We start from the raw sequence: 20,472 nt of genomic DNA, 5'->3' as shown, positions 1-20,472 counted from the left end.
AAACTTTGAGTAAGGTGATAAATAGACAATCAGAAAATTGCAACTCTATATCTGAATAGGTTGTTAAACACAATTATAGTATAAAGGTTAAAGGGGGGAAAATCATTGAAAATAACTGTAGCTACTTCAATTTGAAATGAACCCACAAATAAAAAGGGACAATTTGTGGCAATAAAAACATAAAAAAGGAAGAGGAAAAGAATGGAACTTATATAGGCAAATGAAGATAAGACGCTATCAGCAGAAAACTGACATATTATCTATGAGGCATGTATACAAACCTTATGGTAACCACAAAACAAAAATCTAGAGCAGAGACACAAAATATAAAAAAGATGAAACGACAAAAACATCATAGAAAACCATCAAACTAAAATAGAAGACAGAAACACAAAGAAAAAGAAATAATGAAGACATAGAGCAGCCAGAAAACAAAAGATAAAATGGCAGTACTAAGTCCTCATTTATCAATATTCACCCCCTAAATATAAATGGATTGAATTCACTGATCAGAAGACACAGAGTGGCTGGCTGGAATAAAAAACAAGACCCAACTATATGCTGCCACCAGGATACTCAGCTCTAAAGCAAACATAGGCTCAAAGTGAACGGTTGGGACATGATACTCCAAGCAAATGACAGCTAAAAGAAAGTGGGTTTAGCCATACTGATATCAGACAAAACAGACTTCAAGCTAAAAAAGTAACAGATCAAAATTATCACCATATAATAAGGGGACAATCCATCAAGAAACAAATTTATTAATATGTATGCACCTAACTTAGGAGCACCAAAATATATAAAACAATTACTAACACACCTAAAGCGAGAAATTGACAGCAACACAACAATAGCAGGGAAATTTTACACTGCACTTACATCAATGGATAGATCATCCAGACAGAAGCCAACAAGGAAACACTGGCCTTAAATGAAACATCAGAACAGATAGACTTAACAGATATATACAGACCATTCCATTCAAAAGCAGCAGAATACAAGTGCTCATGGAACATTCTCAGAGTTAGACCGTATGATGGGAAACAAAACAAGTCTCAATAAATTTTAAAAGATTAAAATAACAAGCATCTTTTCCAACCACAAAAATAGAAAGCTAGAAATCGACTATAAGAAGCAAGCTGGGAAAATCACAAATATGTGGAGGCTAAACAACATGCTATCAAAGAACTATTGGGCCAATGAAGAAATCAAAAGAGAAATTTTTAAATACTTGAAGACAAATGAAAATAAAAATACAACATACCAAAATCTATGGGATATAGCAAAAATAATACTAAGTGGAAACTTTACAGGAATACAGGTCTACTTCAAGAAAAAATTCAAAAACAATCTAAACTTACACCTAAAGTAAGTAGGAAACAAAGACTAAACAAAGATCAAAGTGGTAGAAGGAGGAAATAATATGGATTAGAGCAGAAATAAATGAAATACAAACTAAAAAGACAATAGAAAAGATCAATGAAACTAGGAGCTGGTTCTTTGAAAAAATAAACAAAATTGACAAATTTTTAGCTATACTCACTAAGAAAAAAAAGAGAGAAGGCTCAGATAAATAAAATCAAAAACGAAAGAGGAGAAATTACAACAGCTACCACATAAATACAAAGGATTATTAGTAAGAGAATACTTTGAATAGCTATACAGCAACAATTTGGACAGTCTAGAAGAAATGGATTAATTATTCAGATCAATCATACAACTTTCCAAGACTGAATCATGAAGAAATAGAAAATCTGAATAGACCAATCACTAGTAAAGAGGTTTGAAACAGTAATAAAAATCTCTCAAAAAGTAAAGGTCCTGAACAGATGGCTTCACAGGTGAATTTTACCAAACATTCAAAGAAAACTTAATACTGATCCTTCTCAAACTCTTCAAAAAAATTAAAGAGATGGGCTTCCCTGGTGGCGCAGTGTTTGAGAGTCCGCTTGCCGATGCAGGGGACGAAGGTTCGTGCCCCTGTCTGGGAAGATCCCACATGCCGTAGAGCGGCTGGGCCCGTGAGCCATGGCCACTGAGCCTGCGTGTCCGGAGCCTGTGCTCCGCAACGGGAGAGGCCACAACAGTGAGAGGCCCGTTTACCGCAAAAAAAAAAAAAAAAAAAAAAAATTAAAGAGATGAGAATGATTTCTAACTCATTTTACAAGACTACCATTACCCTGATACCAAAACCAGAAAAGGACAACACAAAAAAGAAATAAAAGGAATTCAAATTGGAAAGGAAGAAGTAAACTGTCACTATTTGCAGATGGGATGACTTTATATATAGACTCCACCAAAAAAAAACTATTATAAATATCTACTCCACCAAAAAAAAAAACCTGTTAGAAATAATAAATGAACACAGAAAAGTTTCAGGGTACAAAATAAATATATGAAATAAATATATGAAAATCTGTTGCATTTCTATACACTAATAATGAACAAGCAGAAAGAGAAATTAAGAAAGCACCCTTCATATTCTTAGCTATGCAGGGTTTAAAGAGCAAGCAGGATATTTGAAGATATGCTTTGGGCATTCTTTAAAAAAAAAACAAAACATAACCTAAACTCAGTGAAATGACTCACTTTTACAAGGAAGTCTCTGGTATCTTTCCCATTATGGCCGGTAGCTGTGTACATTGATATATTATTTCTGTAGTACAGTTTACCAATTTGTTTAAAAGTCCCGAAATATTTAGCATTTGATTCAATTACACTTTGAGGAGTTATCTTAAGAAAATAATTAAAGACACAAAAACCATGTCATTGCAGCCCTATTGATTATAGGGTGAAAGGTCTAAATTTCTAACTATAATGACATATCTGTAATTTTAAAAATCATGTTTTCAAAGATTATTTCATAGCCAGACAAGATAATTGCAATACAATTATTAAGCACAGTACACACACAGAGAAAATTATCCTGGATATCTCTGTGGGTGTATAGGGGGAGTAGGGGAGTGCGGTAGAAAATTTGCCAGGTACTACTAGGGTTGTGCGATGATGGATAATTTTTACTTCTCATTTTCAACTTGCTGTCTCATCACAAATGTCTGTGATAAACATATACAGCTTTTATAAGTATGAGATCTATGTGCTCCTTGTCTGGAGGCAGGAAGACCTGTTAGGAGGTTGTTGCAATCATCTGGGTCAGAAATGATAAATATGAACCAAGGCAGTGGCAATTGGGGGAGGGGGCTAAGTGGGAGATTCAGTTATAGCCCACCCAGCCCACGTGTATCCTCAGCCTAAAATGATCTTCATCTTTGCTCAGCCAGATCCTCTCATTCTTTATGCTTCCATTCAAATGCCTCCTGCATAAAATCCTTCATATTTTGTATTTTGAAACAATCACACTTACAGAAAAGTTGCGGGTACAGTACAAAGAGCTTTTTCTTAAACTATTTGAGAGTAAGTTGCCAAGCTAATGCTCCATTACCCCTGAATACTTCTGTGTGTATTTCCTACCAAAAAGAAGACGTTCTCTACATAACCACATTACAACCATCAGAATCAGAAAATTAATATTGAAACACTAATGCCATCTATTTCTCACTCCAGTCATGTTTTTTCATAGCAAAAGGATCCTGTTCAGAATCAATGTCTCTTTAATTTCATTCAATCTGGAACACTGTCTGTCTTAACTTTCATGACTTTTACACTGGAGAAAATCACAGGCCAGTAGAATATCCATCAATTTGGGTTTGTCTGGTATTTCCTATGACTAGATCCAGGTTATACATCTTAGTAAAAATAACACAGAAGCTATACTGTAGTCCTATTAAATGGTACATGATTGCAATTTGTTCTATTATTGGTTATGTTCACTTAGGTCACTTGATTAGGATGATTTCTGCCAGTCTTCTCAACTCTGAAGTTAATCTATCCCCCATGTAATTAATAATACTTTATAAGGATGTACTTTCAAACTTTTAATTTATTCATTCATTTATTTCTTATCAGTGTGGACTCACCATTCATTTTATTCTATAGGCTATAATCTATTACTATCATAATTTATTTTGAAGCTCAAATTGACACAGATTTGGCCAGTGGGAGCCCCTTCAAAGTGGCTTCTCTGTCCTTTAACATGTCCTCATTATTCTTTGAGCATTTCCTTGCTTTGTCGTATGTTCCAAGCTCATTTGTACCTTCCTTGTTCCAGACCTGTAATCATCCATTTCTATTGGGTTGGCCAAAAAGTTCATTCCGGTTTTTCCATGCGATCTTACGGAGACCCAACCCAATACAAAGATGCCTGGTTCCCTTAAGAATGGTATTTAGAAACCAAAGTCTGAATCCTAGGAGTGTTTATTGCTTTCAGAGTGTAACTGTTCCCAGGGCCACTCAGTGGACAGAGATTAGTAATCTTGGGAATACATGTATATGCAATGCGTATAAATTCACACACATTTACATCTACAGCTATTAAGATGTCTGTCTGTATATACTGAAAACCATGAGTTCACACTTAAATCTTTTAATTTAAAAGCTAATTCAAGCTTTCTCCTTTTCCATATTTGCAATTCCTTTTTCTGACAGTGAGAAATCTGGCTTCCATTAACCTTATTATAGCTACTTATTTAAACACTTCCACTATATGTAACCAGTTTCCCATCTTTGAAACTACTACTTCTCCCCTGCATAGATGTCCTCCTTAATCCACGAAGGCTTTATATGACCACACATGGATGTCCTCCGTACCATGTTCAGTCACTGAAACCCCACTCCATATGTATACCCTCTTCAACCACTTTGTTCTGATACTTCCATGCCAGGCCACTGGCCCCCATGTGGATGCCCTTGTCACCCTGCTTATGCTCTGATACCCCACTCTGGGCTATCCTACATGTGTACCTTCCTCACTCCACCAGGCCACCTGATACATGGACCTCCTCTTCACTCTGCTTACAGATAATAAAATCTTTAAGTTAAGAGAAAAGAGATACTGGTAGAATTTTTACTCTAGGGACACCCTTGACCAAACCCTGAAATTATTAGAATACTTGAAACACACTCAAGGAAAAGTGATTCCTTCTTTTCTACCCCACAGGCCATTCATCAACATAATGATTGTTTAAAAGAGAAAATATATCAGCTTTTCCTTATTCAATATCACACACACTCACTCACCGTGAGAGTCTCCTTCACTTTCACTCATTCCTCTGTGGATTGAAAGTTGGCAAAGGAAAATCAAATTTTTAATATTTTTCATGGAAAGCACTGCTTATTACATTCTGTTGCTGGAAAGAGGCTTCTTTTGCAGATTCCTTCTGTTTAGACAACTTTAAAACTTCAATGTGAATTCATAATCCTTTCTTTTCTGGCATAGAGAAAATCAATAATACCAGCTTGGCCAAGGTTAAACTCATTGATTTGGGGACAAAGGAAATAACAGTATATAAATTCAACCCAAAAGAATCTTGGAAAATTTTGATGTTCTTTGACAACAACCCACCATTGAGTCACAGATTTTAGCACCAGCTGCCATCAAAATAAAAATATCAAAATCAATTTAGTGCCCAAGATAACTTTCACATTGCTATGTCAACCTCTTTTTCAAGTTTAATATCAGAAGTCTTAATTTGGACAGAGTTAATGTTTACTTTTTAGGAGGGGTGGTTTTTGTTTTTGTTTTTTTTTGCACAAATTAGATTTATTTCAATTTTTCCAGAAGGGCACTATTAGATTTTACATGATTTTGTCCAAGAATAAATTATTCTGGTCAAAATCAATTTCCAGTTGAGTAAAATAAATTATACGCGAATTTGTTATGCATATGTTTTATGTACTATTCTTGGGAGAAAAATTATGTTTTCATCTGGTTCGCAAATGAGTCATGACTCAAGAAAGTTAAAACTATTGCTGGAGAATGAATAATAATTGTAGGTGGTCAGAAAAATTACCATGACAGGGGAAAGGACAAGAAGGAATAAAATAAGATGTATTTAAAGAGTTTTGACATGAACCGATATAAGAAAACTACCTCCTGGACACGGCAAAGTGGTTGCATATGTATTCACATTTGTTACGGTGTAGTTGGGAAACTCAGCACGTGCATAGAAGCCACTGGAGCCTTTAAGATATTTAATGACGATACACTGCAGTGCATGTATAAATTAGGTGCATGCCTATATCAGTGAAAGTTCCAGCAGGAAACGTAAGGCACAAACTAAAAGGGTATTTGAAGAGATTTTAATGAAGGGAATATTTACAAAAGAGTGGACAGGATTAAAGGAAGCCACAGGGGTGATGGGGGAGCCTAGGATTGACAGCAGTGAAAAACTATTACCACTCATTCCTAAGCCCAAAGGGGCGAGGAGGGAATTTTCTCAGAAGCTAGCCTGTGAGAGTCAAGGCTAGGGGACCAGGATGCCTGGCAGGAACTTTGACCTTAGGAAGAGGGGTGTAGAAACTGCCAAACTGCAGCCCAACAAGGAAGAAGCCAGGATCATACATGCACCAACCTCACTCTCTCCCCATCCTCCGACCTCTCACTGACCAAATCCACACAAAAGCTGAGGGTAGGGGAGCTGGCTCATCCTGTCTGAAGAAGTCAGTTTCTAAAGCCCGAATAGGTTCAAGGGTGGAGAAGGACCTGACAGGGCAGACACCACCCAACACAGATGCTGCCTGAATGAGTGCATGGGAGGGACTCATTAAGAAATGGAGATACTTGGTTCCACAACAGCATTGGTACACATTTTGGGCGAACGTGTATATTTTAGAATCCTTCCCATTTTCTTAATGTTAGTTTTTAGTCTTCACACTTCACGGTGACAACTTTCTGAGTATAAACAAATACGTATTTCATAATCATTAACTTTCTGACAGTAAATCCAATCCTTTTTCCGTCAGGCAGAATCACTCTCCTAGTTCCATAATCTTGGCAGTACTTTATTACTGTCAAAAGCAAAGTGTTTATGTAACTTGAGATCATTTGCTTTGATTCCACCTCCAAGTGATACTCATTCACATTCGATTCATATTTCTCTTCTGAGTCGTTACGAGTATAAATTGTGTCTGGGAGCGTGGGTAGGTGTATGTGGTTAATTTACTGATCAACGGAGAGGCCGTGTGTCCAGATGACCTGAGTGCCACCACTAGCTCATCATGTCTGTCTTTTCAGGAACTGATTGTATAGGTTGTGTGCTGCAGTGGAAAATGTTCTGGACTTTGGGTCTGGAGGCACTGGTTATGATCTGTCTTTTCATTAACAAGCTGTAGGACTCTGCAAGTCCCTCTACCCCTCCAGCTTCTCTTTTATTTCCATAAAATTATACTCCAATAAAGATAGTAAAAAAATAAAAGTAAGGGTTAAATTAAAAAAAAATATGGAAGGCAGCAGAGGCTCTGATGTCACGCCTAGCTTTAAAATTCTGTACTTCAAACATTAACTCTAAGTACCATACCTAATAGGAACCATCAGTTTTGCTACTTATTGGTAGCTTTAGTTTGAAAGGGCTTTTTTTTCAATTGAAGTATAGTTGATTTACAATGTGTTAGTTTCAGGTGTATAGCAGAGTGATTCAGTTATATATACATATATATATTCTTTTTTAGATTCTTTTCCATTATAGGTTATTACAAGATATTGAATATACTTCCCTGTGCTATACAGTAGATCCCTGATGTTTATCTATTTCATATATAGTAGTGTGTATTTGTTAATCCCAAACTCCTAATTTATCTCTCCCCCCGCTTTCCCCTTTGGTAGCCATAAGTTTATTCTCTACGTCTGTGAGTCTATTTCTGTTTTGTAAATAAGTTCATTTGTATCACTTTTTTATGTTTTTGTTTTTTTTGGCAGTATGTGGACCTCTCACTGCTGTGGCCTCTCCTGTTGCGGAGCACAGGCTCCGGACGTGCAGGCTCAGTGGCCATGGCTCATGGGCCTAGCTGCTCCGCGGCATGTGGGATCTTCCCAGACCGGGGCATGAACCCATGTCCCCTGCATCAGCAGGTGGACTCTCAACCACTGCGCCACCAGGGAAGCTCTGTATCACTTTTTTAGATTCCACATATAAATGATATAAAATGATATTTGACTTTCTCTGTTCCATATCATACTTCACTTAGTATGATAATCTCTGGGTCCATCCATGTTGCTTCAAATGTCATTATTTCATTCTTTTTTATGGCTGAGTAATATTCCATTGAGAGAGAGAGAGAGAGAGAGAGAGAGAGAGAGAGAGAGTGTGTGTGTGTGTGTGTGTGTGTGTGTGTGTGTCTGTGTATACCACATCTTCTTTATCCATTCATCTGTCAGCAGGTATTTAGGTTGCTTCCATGTCTTGGCTATTGTAAATAGTGCTGCTATAAACACTGGGGTGCACATGTCTTTTCAAATTAGAGTTTTCATCTTTTCCAGAAATATGCCCAGAAGAGGGATTGCTGGATCATATGGTAACTCTATTTTTAGTTTTTCAAGGAAACTCCATCCTGTTTTCCATAATGGCTGCACAATTTACATTCCTACCAACAGTGTAGGAGGGCTCTGAAAGGCTTTTAAACTAATATAGAGAATGCTAAATACTCTAAATTAAAATTCAGATAAAGAAACCAGTGGACAACATTAAAATCCTCAGTGAGTTTCTGAGAGTCTAACAGTTCTAGCCTCCCATGAACCTTGGCATTTCCCTGAATTGCATAAATTATGTTTACCATTTCATAGGTAAATATTTACATGCCTGAGTAATGACTCCACAAAGCTATGAGGAATGACAGGATAATTTATGCCCTAGAGTAGGTCCATACTTCATAATTCAGCTCCATTGAAGAAACTCTCCTTACTATCCTTTATATCTTCTTCAATGTCCTAGAACAGAGGAGAGAGCTATTCAGCCCCTGCTGAGGCTAAAGTATTCCCTACAAACTGGTACTATTTACATAGGTAAATAAGTAATTACCTTCATATTTAATACCTACTACACAGTGTATTATGTGTGTTACATACACTATTTAATTCTCACAACTGTCCTTTGATATTAAGTCCAATTTGCTGGTCTCAGAGAAGTCAAATAACTTAACCAAAGACAACCTAGTAAGCAATAGGGCCAGGATTTGAACCTAACAGTCTAGAGCTGATGCCTTCATTCTTTTACCCCAGTGTCTCCAGCAATACTGGTCAGACACACCCACAATATCTCAAACACTTCATTTGTTTTTCATAGAAAATGAAGCTTTCCTTCCTCCCTTGAGGGATGCCTCTGCACCCTGAGCCCCTCTACATCTCCCTCTAGCAATATCCATCACTCCTTCAGGAATGAGAACCAGGCCCCAAACTTGGCCTCGAATTACAGTGTCCTCCAGCTCTGTATCAGAGGCAACTAACACATCCAGGAGGCTTGTCTTTAGGCATTAAAAGCCTTATCTCTTTTCATTCTTCTTAATTACAGACCACTTTTTTCTCATAAGTATCTACTTCCTCTGTACTTCTACCTCAGTTACCCAAGTGTCCAAATAACCTGCTCCCTACCTCAGTTCTCTCTAGAAAACACCTACCTTCTAAATGTGCTTTAGAAAATTTTACACCTTTACTGGTCTTTGAGGAATAAAGAAAGAATGGAGACACTGTCCTAGACCGCTCCCCTTCTGTCTTAGATTCGGTCTCCTCAGAACAGAGTGAGATGGAGAATTGTGTACAGAAGTTTGGCTGGGGAGTCCTCTGAGGAGATTCACCTGCAAGGAAGTGAAGAAAGAAGGACTGATGGACGGAGGACCCAGGGGTGGATCAGCCCTGGAGAGGGGTCTGGGATGAGCCCCACAGTGTACGCTACATCCCATCAGACTGGTGAATCGAATTTGTGTCTTCAGTGTAATTACCTGTTCTTCTTCCCAACAAAGGGTTTTTAAGGTTCTAAAAACCAGTCTGGAATCTGTGCAGAATTTAAAAGATACTGAGCGTTCTCTCTTGGGAAAATAAATGGAACAAAGATTATAAAATATGAAAGTTCTAAAAATAAAAGAATGAAACTGGGTAGTTTGAATGAAAGCCAGTCAAATCTATATGGGATATAGCATATTACTGATTCATTATCAGACCGCATAGCTTAACTATATTCTATTTACCATGCAATTTTCACACCCTGAAACTTCCCCTGTGAAGTCCACGTTATCTGATTAGAGAAAACAGAGAGAGAGAGAGAGAGAGGGAGAGAGAGAGAGAGAGACAGGGTAAGGGACATGTAAAAAGGCTTAGTTAAGGATGGCAGAATGCATTGCAAATTCAGAAACATCTTTAACATGTAAAAGAAATGATGCAAATTCATGTTTTGGTTTCTATAAATAAGCAGGGTTATCTTAAACTATTAGTAAGAATATCCTTCTTCCCTTTCATCTTTCCTGAACTTGAGTCATTTACAGTTTGTAACAGAGAACCATTTTTTAGATCTAACTTAAAATGTAACTCCGTTGTTTCAACCAAATTTAGCAAAACCCAGAAAGAAAATCCTTTCCTAAGACATAAGTAATTTCTACAAAGTGTTGATTTAGGAGCTGCTGTATTAGGAACATACATTTCATGATTGCTAGGTTCTTCTGGTCAAACTTTAAAGATATGTTTTCAAAATATATATACATATCTCAAGTTCTGGGATCAGGAATTTTTAGTGACTGAAAGATGATGAGGAAAATGTAAAGCTCTTACTTAAAAGTATCAAGTCAAACACATTGGTGGTATTATCTTTTCCGAAGACAACTACTTACTTTTGTCCTAATAAGAGATAATATAGTAAATATGCAAATAATGCTGTTAGGTTAATCTGATCAAATACATTAATAACTTAATAACCACTCTCAAGTTTTAAGGAGTGTTTGCATATGAAGAATAAAGAGGTATGTATGTATGTGTGTATATAGTTAAAACATTCTCCATAATTTTTATTGTCCTAGGAATTATATTAAATGCACTTTTAAGTCTGTTTCTAAAGGAGCCGTAATTAACATTTTATTTTAAATAAATTAGGCTAGGAATAGGATATAAATTTGTGGAAGGCAAAGTTTTTTATCTGTTTTATTTACACCATATCCCCAACAAGTGGAAGGGTAACTGACATAGAGTAGGTGCTCAGTAAATACAGGTTGAATTAATAAATTAGGACAAGTTTAGTGAGGACTATAAGAAAATACTAAGAACAAGAAACGGCCCTGGCCATTCAGTGACCATACTTTGTCTTAGAAAGAGAACTAGCAGGTATTTGAAGCAAAGGGGCTCAATCCAGGTTTGGATTAACACTAAAACACGCTGTCGACATCTGTCCAAATTCTTTCCACAATCTTGGATTTTTATGTAAATGTTCTGAAATCTTTTAAAATAGCACAACAGGCATAAGCCCAGAACCACAACAGCTTTGTTTCAATATAGAATTAAGAGGAGGCCTATTGGGCTTCCCTGGTGGCGCAGTGGTTGAGAGTCCGCCTGTCGATGCAGGGGACACGGGTTCGTGCCCCAGTCTGGGAAGATCCCACATGCCGCGGAGCGGCTGGGCCCATGAGCCATGGCTGCTGAGCCTGCATGTCCGGAGCCTGTGCTCCGCAACGGGAGAGGCCACAACAGTGAGAGGCCCGTGCACCGCAAAAAAAAAAAAAAAAAAAAAATTCATGGTGGCATCCTTCACATGTTGCAGAACAAATTCTGGTAATGTTTATTATTTCCAACATCTAGAAGGCTGTTATTTACTATCTGTGCAGTTGTAGAAGGGGAAAAAGTTATATTACTACCTTGCTGTATTTCTTATAAACAATAAAAAAGTAGCATGGAGGGTCACAATTCTATCACTTTTCTCATAAAAGCTGGAATTCATGAACACGGTGATTAGAAGAATTTATTTTTCTCTAGGTAGAACTCGATTGAAATGAGATTGAATCAAAATGATGGTCCTCAAGACATCTGCTGCCATTTGGAAGGACACTGACTTTTTTTTTAATCTAGGGAAATAAAAATATCTTAGCTTTTCAGATACCAATCCAGACTAGTTACTAATGATTGATCACTAATCAGTCATAACACTCTTGCTTAGTCTGGTTACCACCTCTGAATCCTCAGTCCAGCACTCCAGCAGCCAGGACCCATGAGTTGGGGTTTATATGAGGTGAAACTATTTCCTTTTCCTATTATATCTGAAGTACCTCACCTGTAACAGTTTAAAAAGCAAAATATATAATCCTATAATATTTGCAGAGATATCAGTGCCCTTTTAAGTTCTGATTAGTGCTACTAATCCCTATAAACAATTTCAACACTTTGCTGGAAAATAGTGAAATCTAATTAACTGTACTCTAGAAGGGACTGTGGCTCTTAATAGCTTAGCAACTCAGAGGATTCATCAGGAGTAAAAAGAAACATACAAAGTTCCCTTGGCCCCCTTAATAAGCATAATAGTGATGAAGGAAAAAGGAAATGAGGCAAAAACTGACAAAGTAAAAATTGTGAGTTTGGGAGTCAGATAATATAACTATGGGAAAATCAAAACACATTTACTTTTTGAGGCAAGACAGTCAAATGCAAAGTAAACAAACAAATATAGGACCAAGAAAAGGCAAATATATAGGGTGCATGCTCTCCAGCCCCTGCCCACACCCATAGCAAATAACACTTGCCATTCACAGCACTGTCATGCTGAGTTCAGATACAACCTTAGAAAATCCAACACAGCAGTCCATGCAGCCAGTGATACAACTGGTACATGAGATGAGGCTTTGTTGTCGTTCCCAGTCTTATCTCTGTTGCCAAACTCCAGACTTTATCTGGATCTGACCAGTTTTTCCAGTAATGCCCTCTTTCTGTTTCAATCCAGGACATACATTGTATTTAGTTGTCGCATTTCCCATCTCCTCTGGCCCGTGACAATTTCTCACTCTTTGCTTCTCTTTCGTGACTTTGATGGTCTTGAGGAGTGCTGGCCAGGTATCCTGCAGAATGACTCCTGATCTTGGTTTGTCTGGTGCTTTTCTCATGTTTAAACTGGGGCTATGGGTTTTTGGAAAGAATACCATGGAGAAGTGCCCTTCTCATTACATCATATCAGAGTATATCATATCCACATGACAACACTGGGGATGTAAACCTTTATCACTTGGCTAAGGTAGTGCTTGCCAGGATTCTCCTCTACAAAGGAACTATTTTTTCCTTTCTCTACTCTACTTTTTACAATGGTGAGTCATTAAGTCTAGCCTACCCTCAAGTGTGGGGAATTAAGCTCCAATTCCTGGAGGGGGGAATATGTACTTACATTTTTTGGAATTCTTCTTTAAGGAAGATTTGTGTCTTCAGCACTTATTTATTCAACAATTTATATGTGTATACACTTATGACTCAGTCCTGAGAGGACAGTAGCCTTTTGTTTTGGGGAAATTACCTTTATAAAAGTGCAGCTGATGCTTATATATTTTTTACTTAATTTTTATTGGAGTATTATTGCTTTACAATGTTATGTTAGTTTCTGCTGTACAGCAAAATGAATCAACTATACATATACATATACCCCCTCTTTTTTGGATTTCCTTCCCATTTAGGTCACTGAGTAGAGTTCCCTGTGCTATGCAGGGGGTTCTCATTAGTTATCTATTTTATACATAGTAGTGTATATATGTCAATTCCAATCTCCCAATTCATCCCACCCACCCCCTTACTCCCTTGGTATCCATAAGTTTGTTCTCTATGTCTGTGTCTCTATTTCTGCTTTGCAAATAAGTTCATCTGTATCATTTTTCTAGATTCCACATATAAGCAATATTATACAGTATTTATTTTTGCTGATGCTTATTTATATTATTTATTTATGTCAGTATGAACTCATGGATATTTATTTTATTTTCTGGGTTATAATCCAACACTATGTTATTTGTTTCACTGCTCATATTGTCCCAGCTTTTGCAGTCATTGTCATTGGGAGCTCTTTCAGTTAGCATCTCTTTTATCAGACTGCTTTTCTTTCTCCTGTATGGACTGGATACATCTCTTTGAAAGGTGATGGGGAAATACAATCTGCCTTGTGAAGTATAGATAAGGTTTTAGTCAATAAACAGTCTCTACTGCGGGCAAATAAAGGCTTTTAATATGAAGGGCACCCATAGAAGTGTTATTTACTTTTCAGCTGAGAATAATAAAAATGAACTTTATGAAGTGCCTATCATTTAAGCTAGCTGGTGCTTGAAGTTGTATTAGCAAATTTTTTTAAGTGAAATGACTTTTTTTTGATCCAGCTTAATGACACAACTGAAGTACTCAATTAATCAGAGAAGATCTGGGCTCCTTCCTGTGCTGTGCACACATTTTTCTCTTAAGTCTTCTGCAGTGCAGTGTGCCTTTGTACCAGACTCAAGGAAATGAGCATTTAAGCTGCCTGCAGAGCTAAGGTTTCCTACTGAGCTTCCACCTTGCAAAGTATTGCTGTCTCAGACCACTTGGCTCCGCTCCAGCCGCCTCCAAGGTCATGTTTATAAGAGGGAGGTTTGCAGGTACATATTTTGGGGGGGGGTTTGCTCAACTTACTTTAGGTTGAGAAGCAAGAAATAGTGTGTTGTGGGGCTTCCCTGATGGTGCAGTGGTTAAGAATCCGCCTGCCAATGCAGGGGACACGGGTTCGAGCCCTGGTCCGGGAAGATCCCACATGCTGTGGAGCAACTAAGCCCGTGCGCCACAACTACTAAGCCAGCACTCTAGAGCCCGCGAGCCACAACTACTGAAGCCTGTGCGCCTAGAGCCTGTGCTCCACAACGAGAAGCCACCGCCATGAGAAGCCCACGCAACGCAATGAAGAGTTGCCCCCGCTCACTGCAACTAGAGAAAGCACGTGTGCAACAACAAAGACCCAATGCAGCCAAAAATAAATAAATAAAATAAATTTATAAAAAAAAAAGAAATAGTGTGTTGCATAGCTCCTGTCAATGCGTATATCTGGAGTCCCCATCTCCTTCATGGCAAATTTCAGGATTTCTTTGAATGCCCGAGGGGCACACTTCTTGAAACCGACTCCACGGATGCCTTGTGAATGTTAATAGTGTATTCTCTGGTCACCACCTTGTTGATGGTGGACCGACCCTTCTTCTCGGCACCCTTCTTTGCAGGAGCCATCCTGCTGGTCTGGGGTTGGAAAATAAGGGCACAAGGGATTGTGGGAGAAGGAAAGCAACATCCTAACCTACCCCTTGATAGGAAGGGAAGTTCTTACCGTATACACTGAGAGGTTCTACCTGGAGGAATGTGTATATTGCTAGGAGCTCTTGCTCTATGGGATTATATCGGGTTTCTGCCCTCTTTTAGAGCTGGGACAAATATCTTAGGGGTATTCTGTTGTCTTTGCCACAGTGCCCAACCCATACCTTCCAGGGTTACAGGCACATCTAACACCAGTGGTAGCCCTGCTTGAGAGATGCCCAGAGCTTGAATCAGCTTCGCTAGTATTTTTGCCTTCTCAAAGGGGGCTTGCTGCTCTGATCCATGTCCCATGCACGCCCTTTCTTTACCAGGCAGTATAGGGATGGCGGCACTGTGCCAGGTGGGGAGTAAAAACCTCCAAAACCTCCAAATCCCTATAAAAACTTGAATTCGTTTCATGTTCTTAGGGGTTGGATAGGTTGGTTCATTATCAGTCAAAGCTTCTGGGACAATATACATCTTACCTAAACAAATGGCTCCCAAAAACTTGATGGCAGGGCCTGGGTCTTGAATTTTCTGTGGGTTCATTGTCCATCACCTCCACAGAGGTTCCAGCAAAGCCTGCAGAGTGTCCTGCAGCAAAGCCAAGTCCTCATGTGTTAACATTATATCATCAATGTAATGGGCCCATTCTGTTGATGTGGGGAGAACGCCCAAACTGCAACGTCGAAGGGAACTTCCTGACTATAATGGTTTGCCCTCTGTAACCATCGGTGGGATCAGACAGCAGGGGCATTTCATCCATTTCAATGTCAATCACCATAACATCCTCTTCTTCATTCAAATTCCTTTCCCAGGGATTCCACCTCTTAGCATCCCAGTCAGGCTTTGTCCCACGCTTAGACCTTAATCCTAAGCAGCTTGTGCCCTCCTAGCTTTGCAAACCAGCACACTAAAGTCTCTAACTTCTTACTCTGCTCTCCCACTTTGTCTGCCAGCCTGGAAGCTAGCAGACTAGTGGACACTGCACACCCTTCTCCAACCTCAGCTCTTCTTCCAACTTCTACTTGAGCTTTCATCTCTAGCTGGGCATAGTGGCCAGTGAACTGCCCACAGTAGAGACTAGACCACTGTCAGCCCTTCATTTCCCTTCTTTGCTGCAGTGCACCATGCAGAGTTCCTCAAACAAGCTCACTAAGCCAGCCAGGGTTCCAGGGTGTCCCCGGATTCATGTGGAGGACCACAAGCATCTAACATACAGGTCACCCTTCCCCACGTAGAGTCAATGGTCAATTCGGGATTTCCCCCACAGATGCTGCTTTCCCAAAACCCACTTCTCCAGTCTCCTGACTGGCTTACCAATTGTTGGTTTGCAAATTCAGGAACTTCCGGAGTGAAATCTGAAATTGGCCCCCATACACAGAGGGCAAGGAGAGGCCAAAGATAGAGGCAGACCACTCCAGATGGGTAGGCGGGAGGTTTACTAAGCAAGGGAACTTACATATGAGGCTGGTCTCAAGTGTTCATGAGATGAATAGATCTCCACACCTGTCTACCAGAATCTTTAAAGTTTATATGGAGGCCTTAACTGGATGCAGTCATGTATACTGTCCAGATGGTCTCAATAACACCTTAATCTCTCAAGGCTGCATCCTTGAAAACAGCTCCCACTGTGGGAACTGTGAGCAGAACATGCATTCCAAGGATGGGGGATGGAGTGAGGAGCCTCCCATTGCTCTGGTCCAGCTCATGGGCAGTCATGTCCTCTGGATGACCTCTCCCAAGATGAACATAAAACCTAAAACTATTAAGCTTCTAAAGAAAATACAAAAAAAAGATCTTTGTGACTTTGAGGTTAGAAAAACCTTCTTTGGACACAGGAAGCTCTAATCGTAAAGAAAACATGGACCACAGACTTCATCAAAATTAAAGTTTTCTGCTTTATCAAAAGGCTACATAGAAAAATACAAAGGCAAACCACAGAGCAGAAGAAAATTTTCACAAAACATTGTTCTGACAAAAGAATTGTGTCCAGAATATATAAACATCTCCTGAAACTACGTACTCTGTTTCACTTGAATTTTTACAATGATAATGTTTTCCTGTTATGAGTATAGTAACCTCACAATAACCACGTCATGTCCCAGTCGTAATTAAAATAAATAAGTAAGAAAAAGAGAATAAAGGACACCACACTCTGGAATCTCCTCTCCCTCTTCCTTTGCGCCCACTAAAAGGTCAAATTGAGAAACGTACTACTATCCACCCTTCCTTTCCCCTGGACAGGGAAAGAAAAGTCTTTACGAAGGCTGAGGAAGTGGATTTAACAAACAGTTAGGGAGACAAAATTAGTAATATGAAGGCAAGTTGTCACTCCTGAAATAACAAATAGAAATTGGCACATACTGAGGGTTTTTTTCATGATTTGAAGAAATTAGGGCAAAATGAAAACAATCAAAGAAGAGATGAAAGAATATTTATAGCAAGTTATCTAAAACCAATAGGAGACTAGATAAGAAGGTAAAATTAGAAAGGAGCTGAGTGTGCTCATAACTCTGGTGACTGGTGCTCTGACCATCACTGGGATAGTATAAATCAGAGGCTCTGAAGCATCTCGGTAAATGGAAGCAGCATACACTGAGCTGTTTGGTTTAGAGTGATTCTCTCCTATTCATAATTCTAATGAAAAACTATTTAAATATGGCTTTGGACTACACCGGTATTTTCCATGTCATAATTAGAGCAGAAACTGAAAGTTATAAACCCCCCAAGATGTTCCTGCATCAACTCCTGATAGGATATGTCTGGTTTTAGCTACAATTACTTCAGTTAATTTTCCATTGCAGGGGACTAATGAAATTTGGTGTGTTGCTATCAGTATTTGCCTTGGTTCTGCAGAATGTGTTTTGACTGAAGTGTTATTAGAGTCCCTCCCCCAGCACTACGTGACAAGCTAAAGATGCTTAAGAGATTTTCAGGTGCTGTGTAACAAGCTCTGTTCTAATTAGAAATCATACTACCTCCTAAGGAGTTGGTAGTGATTATCAACTGTATTATTTTCTTATAAAAGGAAGCCAAGACAATTGAGGTTGGGTCATTTCCTGAATATGGCTGTATCTCTGGCCCCTTCACCACCCCCAACATGATCCCTTAAATTGCTCAGGGAATTCTACTTACCTGGTGTCCCGAGGCCCCACTGACTGACTCGAGCCTCCTCCTTACGGCTTTCCTGCTTCCTCTTTTACATTTCACTCACTCCACAAATGCTCCCCATCCCAATACAAAGGATATTGAATGTAGCAGTAAAGAAAACTATGAACAGCCTGGTTTAAAAAGACAACCTCTCATCTTAAAAAGAAAACAACCCTGACTCCACATTTCCCTCCATATCCACCACCTTATTTTTCTGTTCCCCTTTTCAGTAAACTCCACCACGGCACCAGATGACTCTTGTCAAGGTCATGGATGTCACCCGGATTGCCCAGCCCATCCACAGTCTGTCAGCAGTGTTTACACAGTGGATCACGCTCTCTTACTTAATACACTTCCTTCACATGGTCGTGGCATGGAATTCTCTCTCCTCGTTCTCCTCCACCTCAGGAGCTTTTCTTGTCCTCTGATCTGCAGGTTCCTCCTTACCTACCTGATTTTTTTAAACAGTGAAGAGCTCCAAAGCCCAGTTCTCCACACTTGTTCAATTTATCATCACCCCCCAGGGGATCTTACCCAGCCATCTGAAAGAATGTGTTACATGTGTTGCTATGGAACAAACTTCAAGATATATTGTTAAATGAAAACAGATGAAAGATGGCAAGTTGGATGTGTGCAGGAGTTTAGGGTGGCTGACAATACAAGGATAGAAAACTTCTACTCTGAAAGGCTCAGGCACAAATAAACCAGGAAGTCACATTAAAGAGCTGACAGTGCAGTCCCCTCAAACCGTAATGTTCTTACTAATTTAACTAGAAATTAAATTTAATTTAAGGCTAAAAAGATGAATCAGGCATATATCCTACCCTCCAGAAATGTATAGTCTGCTGAGGGGAATGAAAAATAAATAGTTACAAAATAAGGAGCAAAATAGTGTCACCAGAGAAATTACAAGTAGGAGTTATGGGAGCTCAGCTAAATAGAGCAGCTTTTAAAAGCTCTATGAAGCTGAAATGATTCTGATTTTTTTTTTACTGCACACTTTCAAAATTAATGCATTTCCTAATTGCCTCTATAATCAAATTGAAATTTCTAAAGTTTTCTGTCCCTTATTCATGCTACTGCATGCTCTTAATCTTACAATCGGAGTGGAAAAGACTTTTTACTGAGAACTACTCTATCCCACAAACCTCAAGAACCCGAGAAACACATAGCTAAGGAGTAATATTTGGAGAAAAAAACAACTTTATTTCATTTTATTAAACAGAAAGGGGTCAAAATGGAGAGATAAAGACATAAGACACCGGGAAAAATGCAGAGAAGTTGCCCCAAGCAGCTAGTAGATGGCTTAGCTGGGATCTGAACCCATGTCTCTGATTCCAGAGCCCATATTCTTTCGGTTTTATAGCATGGTCTCAAATATACATGCACATTTAAACTGATTATAAAAGGAGGGAAAGGCACCAGCGGAGAAAAAAATATTCCATTTATAAGAAAGAAGGAATTGTTGATGGCACAAGTCCCCTGAAAGAACTAGAGAAACACAAGACATTCAAAAGTGGACTTCTGAAGTACATCCAGGGACTTCCCTGGCCGTCCAGTGGTTAAGACTCCGTGCTCCCACTGCAGGGGGCATGGATTCAATCCCTGGTTGGGGAAACTAAGATCCCACATGCAGTGCTATGCAGCCAAAAAAAGGAGGAAGAAAAGTAGGTACACCCACAGAAACACTGTAAAACATCATAGAAACAGAGAGGCAGAAGAAAGATACAGACTATCTTAAAAATAATTGCCTCATTTCTGATCTTTAGGGAAATCATCATTATTTTCTTTCATTTTCTGTGTCTAAAAGATGAATGATCCTCATTTACCCTCTTCTTGGTTTTTGCCCTATAAACAGGAGAAATTAAATTTAGAGCTAAATCTCACCCAGGCTGGAGATTTTGATTCCTACCCACTGCCTTCCAGTTTCCACTTCATCCAAAGGCCTCTACCCACCTTCACTCCCATTTCACACATGTCTCAGCTGCTCTTGCCCTCATCCTCCGCTGAAGTCATTATGTCTGTTGGGCCTAATCCACAACAATCTATGTCCCTTCTTAAAACTGCTGAAACACCAGTATTTCTTTGAAGTTTTCCTGGACCTAATGTCATAGAGTCAAATCAGAGGATTTGATCTGTGTTCTAACCAATAGTCATTAGCCATGAATATTCCTATG

The sequence above is a fragment of the Orcinus orca genome, chromosome 12 (assembly GCF_937001465.1).
Source record: "Orcinus orca chromosome 12, mOrcOrc1.1, whole genome shotgun sequence".
NCBI lineage: Eukaryota > Metazoa > Chordata > Mammalia > Artiodactyla > Delphinidae > Orcinus > Orcinus orca.
This window is presented reverse-complemented; position numbering follows the sequence as displayed.